At 38.4% G+C, this 13,835-nt stretch overlaps 1 protein-coding gene across 3 annotated transcripts in view; it reads right to left on the bottom strand.

Annotated features, from left to right (window-relative positions):
• The window catches only part of CBFB (core-binding factor subunit beta), a 71,354-nt gene that overhangs the window by 1,737 nt on the left and 55,782 nt on the right, over positions 1–13,835 (bottom strand). The gene's annotated exons all lie outside the window — the stretch shown is intronic.

The following is a 13,835-nucleotide window of genomic DNA, read 5'->3' as shown; positions in this document are numbered from 1 at the left end:
GTAGAGACAGGGTTTCACCGTGTTGACCAGGATGGTCTCGATCTCTTGACCTCGTGATCCACCCGCCTCGGCCTCCCAAAGTGCTGGGATTACAGGCTTGAGCCACCGCGCCCGGCCAACTACTAATTTTTTTAAACAGATGAGGTTGGCTTGGCGTGGTAGCTCACCCCTCTAATCCCAGCATTTTGGGATTATAGGGGTAATCTGTAATCTTGGGAGGCCTTGGCCTCCCAAGTAGTAAGTTTTCCTATGTTAGATAATGGCAACTCCCACTTTACCAGTTGTTTGAACAAAAAGCCCTGAGGTCACCCTCAACATCCTTTCTTTTTTTTTTTTTTTGCTTGCTCCTGTTGCCCAGGCTGGAGTGCAATGGCGTGATCTCAGCTCACCGAAACCTCTACCTCCCGGTTTCAAATGATTCTCCTGTCTCAGCCTTGCAAGTAACTGGGATTATAGGTGTGCAGCACCATGCCCAGTTAATATATATATATATATATATATATATAGTATTTTTTTGTATTTTTAGTAAAGATGGGGTTTCACCATGTTGGCCAGCCTGGTCTCAAACTCCTGACCTCAGGTGATTCACTGGCCTTGGCATCCCAAAGTGCTGGGATTAGAGGGGTGAGCCACTGTGCCCAGCCACTAAGAGCAAAATCTGATAGCTCTATCTTTGAATATATCCTGCATCTGACCACTTCTGACTACCTCTACCACTCTCACTCAAGTCCGAGCCACCCTCATGTTTCATCTGGATGTTCTTGTTTTTAGCTACCTATGTTATATGGCAACAGTCGGGACTAACCACAATTACCTGTACAGTACCTTTAGATACTGGAATTGTGTACTAAAATTACCTACTGATTTCTAAACTGGCTTTGGCTTTTGGAAACAAATTTAACCAAAAATCTTATTCTGATTTCAATTTTTAAAATCTAAAACAGTTGTTAGAGAAAGAACATCCTCAATCTTAACAAAAAAAACAAGCTCAACACGTCACATTGTACAAGATCAAGTTCAGTCAAAAGCCCCAGCTATGTCATCATTTTTCAAAAGGCTTATGTTATTTAGACAAAAATAACAATTACCTTATTTACTTTCAAACCAAATAAAACCCAGTGCTAACTTCTTTAATCTTTCTTTTTTTTTTTTTTTTGAGACGGAGTCTTGCTTTGTCACCCAGGCTGGAGTGCAGTGGCGTGATCTCGGCTCATTGCAACCTCTGCCTCCAGGTTCAAGTGATTCTTCCGCCTCAGTCTCCTGAATAGCTGGGACTACAGGCTTGTGCTGCCATGCCCAGCTAATTTTAGTAGAGATGTGGTTTCACCATGTTGGCCAGGCTTGTCTCAGGCTCCTGACCTCGTGATCAATCCACCCACCTCAGCTTCCCAAAGTATTGGGATTACAGGCGTGAGCCACTGCCCTGGCCTAATCTTTCTTTTTACTTTCTTTTTTTTTTTTGAGATGGAGTTTTCACTCTTGTTGCCTAGGCTGGAGTGCAATGGCTTGATCTTGACTCACAGTAACCTCCACCTCCCAGGTTCAAGCAATTCTCATGCTCTGCCTCCTGAGGAGCTGGGATTACAAGCATATGCTACCATGTCCAACTAATTTTTTGTATTTTTAGTAGAGACAAAAAATAGTAGAGACAGGTTTTACCATGTTGGCCAGGCCTGATCTTGAACTCCTGACCTCCCAAATAACTGGGATTACAGGCATGAGTCACTGCACCCGGCCTCTTTCTTAAAATTTTCATATATTTCTCTAGCAGGTTTTAACTGTTTTGTTAGCAGATTGGACAATGACTAAATTTTAATACATCCTTTTCAATTAAATAGGTTAAAGTTATAGTGCATGATCACAGACTGAAAGAGCTATGGAATGCATATGCATCAGAAAAACAATTTATGTTCTATACACAATCAATGCTAAATGTTAGTGTAAGGACAGATCAATTCTGCAAAATCAGAGATGGTGATATAAGCATCTGCTTTCAGTCAATGAAGGTTAGAAAGGGGCTGAGCAATGAAGAAACACTGAGAAAAATCAATCCTAATTATATATTTATAAATCACTACTAACCTACCAATAGTACTTTGTGAAAAGAGTATTTCAGCTTTTGTGTCTTGGGGCAAAAGTAATTTTCAAATTATTTTAATAATAATGGGATTACTCCAAATGTATGACAAAGACAGTCCATCGGCAGCTGGAGTTTTCCCTACTGGTCATAGCTGTGCAGAAATAGCCATGGATTTGTTTAATACATTACATTTTTAGTAAAATCACAGAGAATAGGAGTAAAGAAAAATTGTTTTGTTATTACTTGTGGGTTTGGTTTCTATTTACATTGCGAAGGAAGTGAGGAAGATGCAAGGCAAGACACTGTGATGAAGGGTCAAGAATAGGAACAAAAAAGAGGAGGGGCCCAGGTATGATGGCTCACGCTAGTAATCCCAGCACTCTGGGAGGCTAAGGTAGGAGGACTGCTTCAGCCCTGGAGTACAAGACCAGCCTGGGCAACACAGTGAGATCCCATCTCTTAAAAAAAAAAAAAAAAAAAGAGGTATGGGAGGGGGAAAGTCTGACAGTACATATGAGAGCAGAAGAGGAAAGCATGAGAGATCTGGGAGACAGGGAAGACATTTAATACTAGAAGGGAAGATATACTGACCATCACATGAAGGAGACAAATGCAAAAACATTTAAATTCAGTAAAATAGCTTCCAATAGGACTAGAACTTAACAGCTGAATAAACAGCTGCCTTAAGAAGCAGGACTTCTTGCTGTGGCAGTTTTCTAATGGAGGCTGGATGGTTTTGAAGGATTTCCTCTATGGGTAAATAAACTAGACTAGATGATGGCAAAGAAACCTCTCTGAACTCCATCATCCTAAAAGCACAAGGTTTATCATTTCTAGTTTATTTCTTCCCAGTCATGGGCCCTTGATTCTAGCCTTTTATTAACAGTTATTTCAGAATTAGAGTTTTAATATAAAGCACACATCCATGAGTCTGATTTCAGAACATAAATCTTCTCAGTTATCTATGAAGAATTAATCTCAACACTGTGCTACAGACCTCTTACTACCAGTCGCTCTCTTGATTTCGTTCAGTATATTATCTCCCAGGAACATGGCAAATAGGAGACAGTCATGAGGTAAAATGGGAAATAAAAGAACAGACATCAGCAGCTGGAGTTTTCCCTACTGATCAGGGCTATGCAGAAATAGCTACGAGGAGGGAGTATCCAGAATGAAGAAAATTTATTGGTTGATCTCCATTCTTTTAATATTGAGATCTCAAAAAAAAAAAAAAAAAAAAAATTGCTGAAAACTTCATGGGAAAATGCCCTAACAATTACAACAACTACATTTTATTGAGTGTGCACTATGTCCAGATACTGTAGTATGCACTTTATGTTTGATACTTGGCTAGAACAGCTGGGTGTGGTGGCTCATGCCTACAGTTTACAGTAGGCTGAGGTGGGACAACTGCTTGAGCCCAGAAGTTCAAGACCAGCCTGAGTGACATAGTGATATCCTATCACTACAAAAATTTTTAAAAATTAGCTGGGCATGATGGCACATGCCTGGAATCCCAGCTACTTGGAAGCCTGAGGCACGAACTGCTTGAGCCCAGGATATCAAGGCTGCAGTGAGCTATAAGACTGCACCACTTGGCTCACGCCTATAATCCCCACACGTTGGAAGGCCGAGGCGGGCAGATCACCTGACATCAGGAGTTTCAGACGCCTGGCCAACATGGTGAAACCCCATCTCTACTAAAAATACAAAAATTAGCCAGGCATGCTGGTGCACATCTGTAATCCCAGACTCAGGAGGCTGAGGCAGGAGAATCGCTTGAACCCGGGAAACAGAGGTTTCAGTGAGCCGAGATCGGGCCACTGTACTCCAGCCTGGGCAGCAGAGTGAGACTTCATCTAAAAAAAAAAAAAAGATTACACCACTGTTACCTAGCCTGGGTGACAGAGTGACACCCTGTCTCTAAAAAAATTAAATTCAGGGGGAAGGAAGGGAGAAAAAATAAATAAAATTCCGAACACAGAATTACAGAATTTTAGAGTGGCAAAGTACTTGAGGGATCCAATTCAACTCTCATTGTGCATATGACAGCCTAAGATGAAGGTTAAGTGATATCCCGCAAGTAACATGCTTGGAGGTAGAGTTAGAACACAAAAGCAGACCAATGGAAAGGATGAGCCTTTAACTTACAATCAGCATTAATGTCGGTCTCCTTAGGTTCTGCTAGTTCTCCCTATTGCTAAGTCTGGAGGAGACACAAAGCACAAATTTTAAGTCCCAATGTGAGAGAAAGGAATGCACTTTCCCCAAACTCATTAAAAAGGTTAAAAAGCAGCCATAAAAAAGAATGAGTTCATGTTCTTTGCAGGGACATAGATGAAGCTGGAAGCCATCATTCTCAGCAAATTAACACAGGAAGAGAAAACCAAACACTGCATGTTCTCACTTATAAGTGGGAGCTGAACAATGAGAACACATGGACACAGGGAGGGGAACATCATACACAGGGGCCTGTCAAGGGGTGGGGGACAAGGGGAGGGAGAGCATTAGGATAAATACGTTACGCATGCAGGGCTTAAAACCTAGATGATGGGTTGATAGGTATAGCAAACCACCATGGCACATGTGTATACCTATGCAACAAACCTGCACGTTGTACACATGTATCCCAGAACATAAAGTAAAATAAAAAATATTTTTTAAAAAAAGGTTTAAAAAAGGTCAGATAAGTAGACTGCGAGAGGTGATCCGACAGGCATGCCAAAAAATACAGTTCTTACAAAGTATGCAACTTAAGGAAAACTTTAAATATAAAGTAACATTTTAAAATGAAATAGTGGAAATAATCTACATTTCTGGGCTTCAGCCATCACGGCTCTACCACTTTAGTTATGTGATCTTAGGCAAGTTTCTTATCCTCTCTTAGCCTCGGTTCCTCAAAATGAAGATACAACTTAAAGAGCATTTAAAAATCAAAATATAAAGGCAAAATTACAATGTACACTGCTTGGCGCATAGGATGCACTCATGATGCTGTTATTACAGCAAAGCTGCTCATCACTTCCCATTTACGTTTATGAATTTTTCGAATAACTACTCAAATGTTAAAAAATACATATCCTGCACATAGAATAAGTTTTAGAAAATAAAACAAAGCTAAAATGAAATAAATCTATTACAAGTCTATAGCTCCTCTGATAGAGAGCCAAGACTCTTCCTCCGATAGCGGGAGAAGTCAGATTTCGTATCCTCTTCCTCCTTCGTTAATCCTCTTCTATTCTCCGTCTGAGTTCATACTTCCAGTTCATTCTCATCTATTGCCCTTGCCCAAAACACATCCCAGGAATGCCCAGTACAGACATTCTCATGTTGATTTATCCATATACAAGAAAGGATACTGGTAGAGTTAAATGATTTGAAAACTGAAGTTTTTGAAAATTTAAAATAAATAGAGGCTGAGATTTTTTTCTTGGACCACACAAAACTGAAGGCTCCAAAACTAGGCAAAATACAAATACAAAAACCACATAAAACTTTTTGCCTGTTTTTATTTCCAAATAGTTTCCACATAAAATTCTATGATTTGAATTGTATTAAAATTGCTTATAGTAGGATAAACAATAATTTACCCATTCTCTGACATTAAAGGCAACCATTTATTTGTTGCCACTTTATAATCTAACCAAATGTAGGCATTTTCAAGATAACAGAGAAAATATCTTTTAGCACCCCGTCACCTTGGAGCTGAGTTAAAAGCCAAGAGTGCTATATTACAGTTTTAGGTTAAGAGGCCAATCAAATTGAAGGCAGTTTCTAGAAACAGAGACTAGTGTACAAGTTCCTATCTTTCCAACACAACTATGATCAGCGCATGAAATCTGTCCTTTATTAACCTCCATCTTCCTTCACAAAAGACGTGAATTACAGTTATAGACACGTATACCCCAAAAAGAACAGCCATGGGAAACATGTCAACATTTTCAGATCAAGGAAGAATTCTTAGATAAGGTGCTAGGATGCTTCTATATGGCAACAGATGCCAATGGGGAGCGTTTCACAAAAGAAACTTCTGTGATTATTTTTCTTTTTAAAAGCCTTCTTTTTATACAAGTACAGAATAGTACCCAAATTGTTAAGTATGTAATCATGAATTTTCACAAAGCAAACATACCCACCTAACTAGCACCCAGATCAAGAACATTACCAGAATGTGGGAAGTTCTCTTCATACCCACTTCTGGTCAATACTCAACCCCCAGGGTAACTGGTAGCCTCTAACAGAGCAAAGAAAAGTCCAAAATCCTTTACTAGCTGTTTCAAAAAACCAAACCAACCAACTAAACAAAAAAACACCAGAATCTAAAATAGTTTGGCAAAACAGTATCTTTGACTTTCATAGTTTAAAGTTAGGATATGACTACTTTTACTACCTTACTGCCACTCCAGATATGTTGTGAGCCAACTGCACAGAAAAGAGGAGTAAAGGAAGTGGCTTCCACTGAGTCCCTATTCTAAGCCTCAGATACTGAGCTCTGCGACAACCTGGGAGGAAGGTTTTACTGATAAAGCTCAAAGAGAATAAGCAACTTTCTCAATGCTATGTGGCAACAAGTAGTGGAGCCAGGATGCAAAACCTTGTGCTCATTCCACTATAGCCAGAGTCCTCAAGTTATGTTCTGCCACCCAGTGGGTTCTGTAAAAACACCCGAGGGACACCAGAGGGAGACCAGAACAATCCCTACCCCTCCTCTGCCCAGAGGAGTGCCTTTTAAACAACTATTTTATACAGTGGAACTCTGTATACAATTTCAAATGGAGGAAGGGTTTCACATTTTAAAAAATGGCCTATATGCCAGAGAATACAGATAGCAAGTTCTAAAATCTTTTTTTCATTATTCTGTGTAATACTAAAAGCAAATTTAATTTTTTTCTAAATAGGTAGTTAATAATACAAAATTCATAAGGTGCAGAAGATACACAGTTAAAAATAATAATTTGCTCATTTTGCTCCCCCAGATACCTGGTTCTCCCCCATAGTTTCTAGTTCCAGTTTCTTACATATCCTACTAGAGAATGACTATGCACATTCAAACAAAAGTTACGCACAGAGTAAGAAAAAGACCCACAGAATAAGGTATTATACACAGTATTATATATATATTATATATAGTATTCTGTATCTTATGTACATCATTTTAATGTATACCAATAATTTAACAGTATTTGGTAAAGGTTACTAACATAAACAATGCTTCAATTTCACTATAGTTTCTCATTTCAAATTAATGATAATCTGCTATTACCTCTGAAAGGTAAAGAAAATATGGTACTACTGAAATAGGCTTTTCCAGAAAAATCAGAAAAAGAAAACACTAAATCCTATCATGACAGATTGAAAACTTTCTAAATTTTATAGATGGTAAAATAGAATTTTAGAACTAATTTCAGGTTAAAAGACGCTGGTGAAAATCAAAACCCCTTGGGCCACCAACCACTTGGAGTTCTGCTTCCCCCTCTTAGTAATCTTAACTTCACATACATTAAACAGTCAAGAGCACCACTGTTACAAGTTTAGCATGGCAGGGCTGGAGGCCTCAGAGGTTATCCAAACAGTGGAGGACATCCCTAAGCCTCTGTGCTGCCAGCATCTGAAGCTTCCAAGGGCCGTTTACTGAGTTACTGCCACCCACGAGTTACCACTGTTCTCTGGCCCTCCTCTCCAGCCAGGCATCAGGACCACCCACTGGAACCATTATTATTCTTTTCTGCCTCAGCCTTTTCTATTCCAGGCAAAACTGTTCTTAACCTCTCCTGGCAGATTTTATTTTTCAACTTAAGCATCTTTATGGGTGGTGTATAAGTTAATTTCCCAGTGCTAAGCTGTATTTGTGCAGGCCTCCTGGTTAGGAAACTAGTTTAAATACTCACTTCTTCTTCCATTAACCAAATATTTGAAGGAGAGCAAGTCAATTAATTTTTTTGAGACTCTCACATTCATCAACTGTAATTAATGTTAGAGTAGATGATGTTTGAATCTCTAAAGATGTCTGAATTACAGAGGGGAAATGACATTTTTCTCCAATATTCTCTTTTTAGGAAAAAGAAGGTAAATTGCACATAAATAAGCTGACATTAGGAATTTTTAATGGATGGAAAAAAAAGAGAAGCAAAATACATACACACAAAGTGCCAAAAGACATGCAAACCCCAAACTCCCTTATGTGATTGCCAGTGAATGCACTGGAGTCAGATTCTAGCTCAATTTTCTAGATGACAGTTCTCTACAAGAACTGATGTTTTAAATTACTGCCATAAGGGACTACAGAATCTTAAATCATTCATGAAAATTTAACTGTTTTCTCTATGCTCTAGGTTATAATGCAGGGAAAGTGCCCTGATACACTTTAGAGAACTAAAAGGATGTTCTTGTTAGCCAAATAATTCAATTAACTGGAACCAGCATTATGGTAGAGCTTTTAGTGCTAAAGAACTACTTTAGAGCTATTATTTACTGTAGGCATATACATACCAAGCATCATACTAAGTGCTTTACAAGCATTTTCCCATTTAATACTCCATTTCTACGAGAAAATTAGGGCTGAGGGAAGTGATGGACCAGGAATCTCAACTAGGCTTGACTACAAAGCCCATGCTCTCAATCACTGACAAAAAAAAAACAAGTAGAAACTACCTATGTGAGCAAGAAATTATGTGACACTTCTATCAACATACTATATTTCTGTATATGCACAATATATACTCACATACCAAAATATTCTTCTAATATTTTAAGTTAGAAAAATCAAATTAACAATGTATTTATATTTATTTTTGTTTGGGTGGGGAGACAGGGTCTTGCTCTGCTGCTCAGGCTGGAGTGCAGTGTCACCATCATAGTTCACTACAGCATTGACCTCCTGGGCTCAAGCAATCCTCCCATCTAGCCTCTCAAGTAGCTAGGAGCACAGGTGCATGCTACCATGCCCAGCTAGTTTTAAAATTTTTTGTAGAGACAAGATCACAAGGTCTTGCTATGTTGCCCGGGCTGGTCTTAAACTCCTGGGCTCAAGCAATCTTCCCTCAGCCTCCCAAAGTGCTGAGATTAAAGGTGTGAGCCACCCCAATCTGGAATACACAATTCTTAAGTCAATTAATCAGAGTTTTATGTAAAGCAAAATACACACAAAAGCTTTCAACAGTTGTTCCATTAATTGTCAAATAGTCAATCTCCAAAAATAATGTAGCCGAAGAGCACTTTTTAGAAAATGATTTCTATATTCATTTAAGACCATGTTAGCTTGCTCCAGAAAGACCGACCAATCATTCTCTGACTTGGCAGGCTCTCTTACTCCTCCATGCCTTTGCATACACTGTTTCTCCTGCCCAGAATGCCTTCCCCAACTTGTCCAACTGCCAAAACACACTTTACCTTCAAATCCCTCTAAGTGTACTGCCCTGTGAATCTCCTAAGCAGAGGCAGACATAAGCTTCCTCTACACTGCTGTTGTCCCCTTTTTGAACCTCCATTATGTACAGTGGTTGCTAAAGTACACTACAATGATCTGTTTATCTATCCATTTTCCCTCAAGACTGACAGGTGATCAAGGACAGAAACGATGCCTTTTTATTATCTATATATTTCTCAGTCCGTAATGCAAAATACAGCCCAACACATTTGGGGTTTATTACTAAACTAGTTAATATAATAAACCAACGTATCATAAATATTTAGAATCTTTCCAGAGACCATTAATATGTATTATCTACTTGAACTATCCTAGCAGGCTCTCCTATAATTCTAGTTTTCAGACAGGCAGGATAGGGGTTGTTTTTTGAAGATATGAACAACTAAGCAGTGTACAAAGTACTGTGATAGGTAATGTGGAAGACACAAAAATCAGGGGCTCCATCTTATGGGAATGCCATAAAGTAGAGGGTACAAATGTTTATAATTGTTTCAACATGTTGTTCAATAAGAACACTAGTAGAAATAAAAAGTGCTACAGAAACTACAGAGTGGAAGGGCTTTATGATTCAGAAAACTGAGGAAAGCCTTGATATTTAATGAGGAACATTCAAGTTGGGCTTTGATGGACAGAAAAGAACATTCTACATCAGGGAACAAACCGCATGAGCAAAAAGGTTCAGAAATATAACACATGTATATTATGCAGTTTAAAGCTTCTAAATTTTACAGACACGCAATGAAAGGTCATGGTCTGAAGTCTTGTATTCATGTATGAAAATGACAAGAATTATAACAGCTTCAAAGAAAACAAATATATCACATATATCCCTCCATATTCTTCTCTTAGCTAATAAGTATTCCTGGGGACATCCTCAGCTGCCAACAGCCCATTAGATAAATTAACCCACTGACAAAGAGATCTAGCAATCACTGTAAGATATTAAATTTTAGGCTCAGTGCAGTGGTTCACACCTATAATCTCAGCACTTGGGGAGGCCAAGGAGGAAGAACTGCTTGAGCCCTGGATGTTGAGGCTGCAATGAGTCATGTTCACACCACTGCACTCCAGCCTGGGCAACAGAGCGAGACCCTATCTCCAAAAAAAAAAAAAGACATTAAATTTTATTTCAAGGCTGGGCACAGTGGCTCACACCTGTAATCCCAGTACTTTGGGAGGCTGAGGCAGGTGAATCACCTGAAGTCAGGAGTTCAAGACCAGGCTGGCCAACATGGTGAAACCTCATCTCTACTAAAAACACAAAAATTAGCAAAGCGTGGTGGCGGGTGCCTGTAATCCCAGCTACTCAGGAGGCTGAGGCAGGAGAATTGCTTGAACCTGGCAGGCTGCAGTAGGTTGAGATTGTGCACTGAACTCCAGCCTGGACAACAGAGTGACACCCTGTCCCCCCAAAAAATTTTTTTTTTTTTTACTTCATACACTAACCACCAAATACGCTAGATCTTTAAATGTATTCTGATATATTTTAACCCAACAGGAAATACTCTACAAATGTATACTCTTAACAGTGGCACATACTCTAAAAGTGGTTTCACATGTATTTACTCATTCAATCCTCACAATGACCATATGAGACAGGCATGATTATTACTCCTATATTGTAGATGAGGAAACTCAGTCATAGAAAAGTGAAGTAAGCTGTCCACGCTGTCAAAGTAAATGACAGAGCCAGATTCAGACTTCTGTCTGGCTCTAGTCTGAGCTCTTAGCCAGTTTGTCTGTCTACCTACACACATACACATACACATACATACACACACACACACACACAGAGACACACACACACCCCCCTTAATTTAATTAATACTATACATATAATTTTGTGCTTGGAAAAAACCCACAAATTTTCTTCATAATGTAACACTGACTTTAAAACTTAAAAAAAAAGTGGTAAAATACACATACCATAAAACTTACCATCCTAGCTATTTTTAAGGCACACAGTTCAGTAGTGTTAAGTACAACCAACTAGAACTCTCTTCGTCTTGCAAAACTGAAACTCTATACCCTTTAAATAACTAACTCCCATTTCCCCGGCAACCACCATTCTACTGTCCGTAGATTCCAAAAATAAGTAGGACATAAATTTAACAATCTTAGGTACATAATACTGACTTTTAACGCCTGGAAATGGTTCTATTTAGTGGATACACTATAATTATATTTTAATATGTTTTGATTATCAAAGATGAATGTGTGCTTTTTCTATTTCTTCTTGTATGAAATGTTCATGTTGATAAAAAGTTTATAAACTTGAAGCATGATACATAGTAACATTTGACAACATTCTTCTTCAAACACATTAGTTCTTATCTTAATAATTTATTTTGATTTTTTTTTCTAAAATATACTTTTTGAGGGGGGTGGTAGGGTCTTGCTCTGTCATCCAGGCTGGAGTACAGCGGTGTGATCAGAGGGAGAGCAAACTGTTTTTCTTTTTCTTTTTTTTTTTTTAAGACAGGGTCTCGCTCTGTCACTCAGGCTGGTGTGCGATGGTTGTGATCATAGATCTTCCAGCTTTAACCTCCTAGGCTCAAGCTATCTTTCTGCCTCAGCCTCCTGACTAGCTAGGACAACAGACGTGTGCCATCATGCTGGGTAATTTTTTATTTTTTGCAGAGATGGGGGCTTGCTATTTTGCCCAAGATGGTCTCAAACTCCCAGCCTCAACCAATCCTCCCACCTCAGCCTCCCAAAGTGCTGGGATTACAAGTATGAGCCATCACACCTGCCCCTAGAATATACTTTTTAAAGAAAATCTGTATTTCTGAACAATTTGTATATACTTTGAATATTAATTTTTATAATTGAGGTCTGCTTAAGGCAGGGTACAATTTTGTGTTAAAAAATTTAAAATTCCATTGTCAATTAAAAGACACATCAAAATCCAGAAACCAACATGGTAGAACATGGTAGATTGAAAAAGGAGGGGGAAATGATAACTTTTTTTTTTTTTTGAGACAGAGTCTCACTCTGTTGCTAGGCTGCACTGCAGTGGCAAGATCTCAGTTCACTGCAACCTCCACCTCCTGCGTTCAAGCCATTCTCCTGCCTCAGCCTCCCAAGTAGCTGGGACTACAGGAGCCAACACGCCTGGCTTAATTTTGTATTTTTAGTAGAGATGGAGTTTCACCATGGATCAGACTGGTCTCAAACTCCTGACCTCGTGATCTGCCCACCTCAGCCTCCCAAAGTGTTAGGATTATAGGCATGAGCCACCGCACCCAGCAATGATCGAATTTTAAAACTGGGTAAGACTAAACTTCAATGAGTACTAAAACTAAAGAAACACAAGAAATAACAATAAACATTGAAATGATTACTTTTGAGCAGAAATGATGAGAAAGTCATGATTAGATGTATATACAGAAGGGGCTGCTAGGGTAGCTATCAAAGTTTTATTTATATATTGTTTATATTTTCTAAAGGAAGGATCTCAGTCTGTCACCCAGGCTGGCGTACAGTGGTGCAATCACTGCTCACTGTAACCTCAAACTTCAGGGCTCAAGTGATTCTCCTGCCTTGGCCTCCCAAGTGTTGCTAAAACTATAGGCATGTGCTATCACACCCAGCTAATTTTCCTACTTTTTGTAGTGACAAGAGTTTCTCATGCTCAAAGTTTTATTTTTTGACCAAACTGTGGTTGTAAGGATGTTAGCCTTACAATAATTCATTCAACTATAGATTATTTATTTATTATTATTTTAAAAAATTTATCTAAGTAAACCAGCACAGGAAGCTACAGATTTGTTAATGCTGATTTCTGTATCTGTATTTTACTTTATAATAGGAAGGTTAAAATAAAAAGTCTGTTAATTCCATTCTTTGAGTAGTCTGAAAATGTTAAATTTTCCTTTAGTTAAAATCACATAAATGACTAAAAATTATAGTTACAAAATCAAGACAAATATTCATAGAAAAATGAAAAGTAGTATTACTCCAAAGAGTTTTAATAATGTTCTAAAAATATGCAGTCTATGTTAACATAAGCTAATGTTGACAGATCAGTGAGACAGAAAGTTAACATCGATATCCAGGACTTGAACTCAGATCCGGAACAAGTAAACTTAATTAACATTTACAGAACTCTCCACTTTAAATACACAAAATATACACTCTTATCAGTACCACATCACACCTATTTACAGATTTAAATGAAATATTGGTTGGCTGCTTGTAAGTTATTTTCTTCCCTCATTTTTTTTTCATGTCTCTATTATTAAACACAATTATAGGCATACCCATTTTTAGACTGCATTCTAGCCCGGGCAATAAAGCAACACCCCTGTTCTCTCTCCCTCTTCCTCT

This window comes from Cebus imitator, unplaced genomic scaffold, assembly GCF_001604975.1.
Source record: "Cebus imitator isolate Cc_AM_T3 unplaced genomic scaffold, Cebus_imitator-1.0 Scaffold118, whole genome shotgun sequence".
Taxonomy (NCBI): Eukaryota; Metazoa; Chordata; class Mammalia; order Primates; family Cebidae; genus Cebus; species Cebus imitator.
Note: the sequence above shows the minus strand (reverse complement) of the source record. Positions and strands in the feature narration are given on the sequence as shown.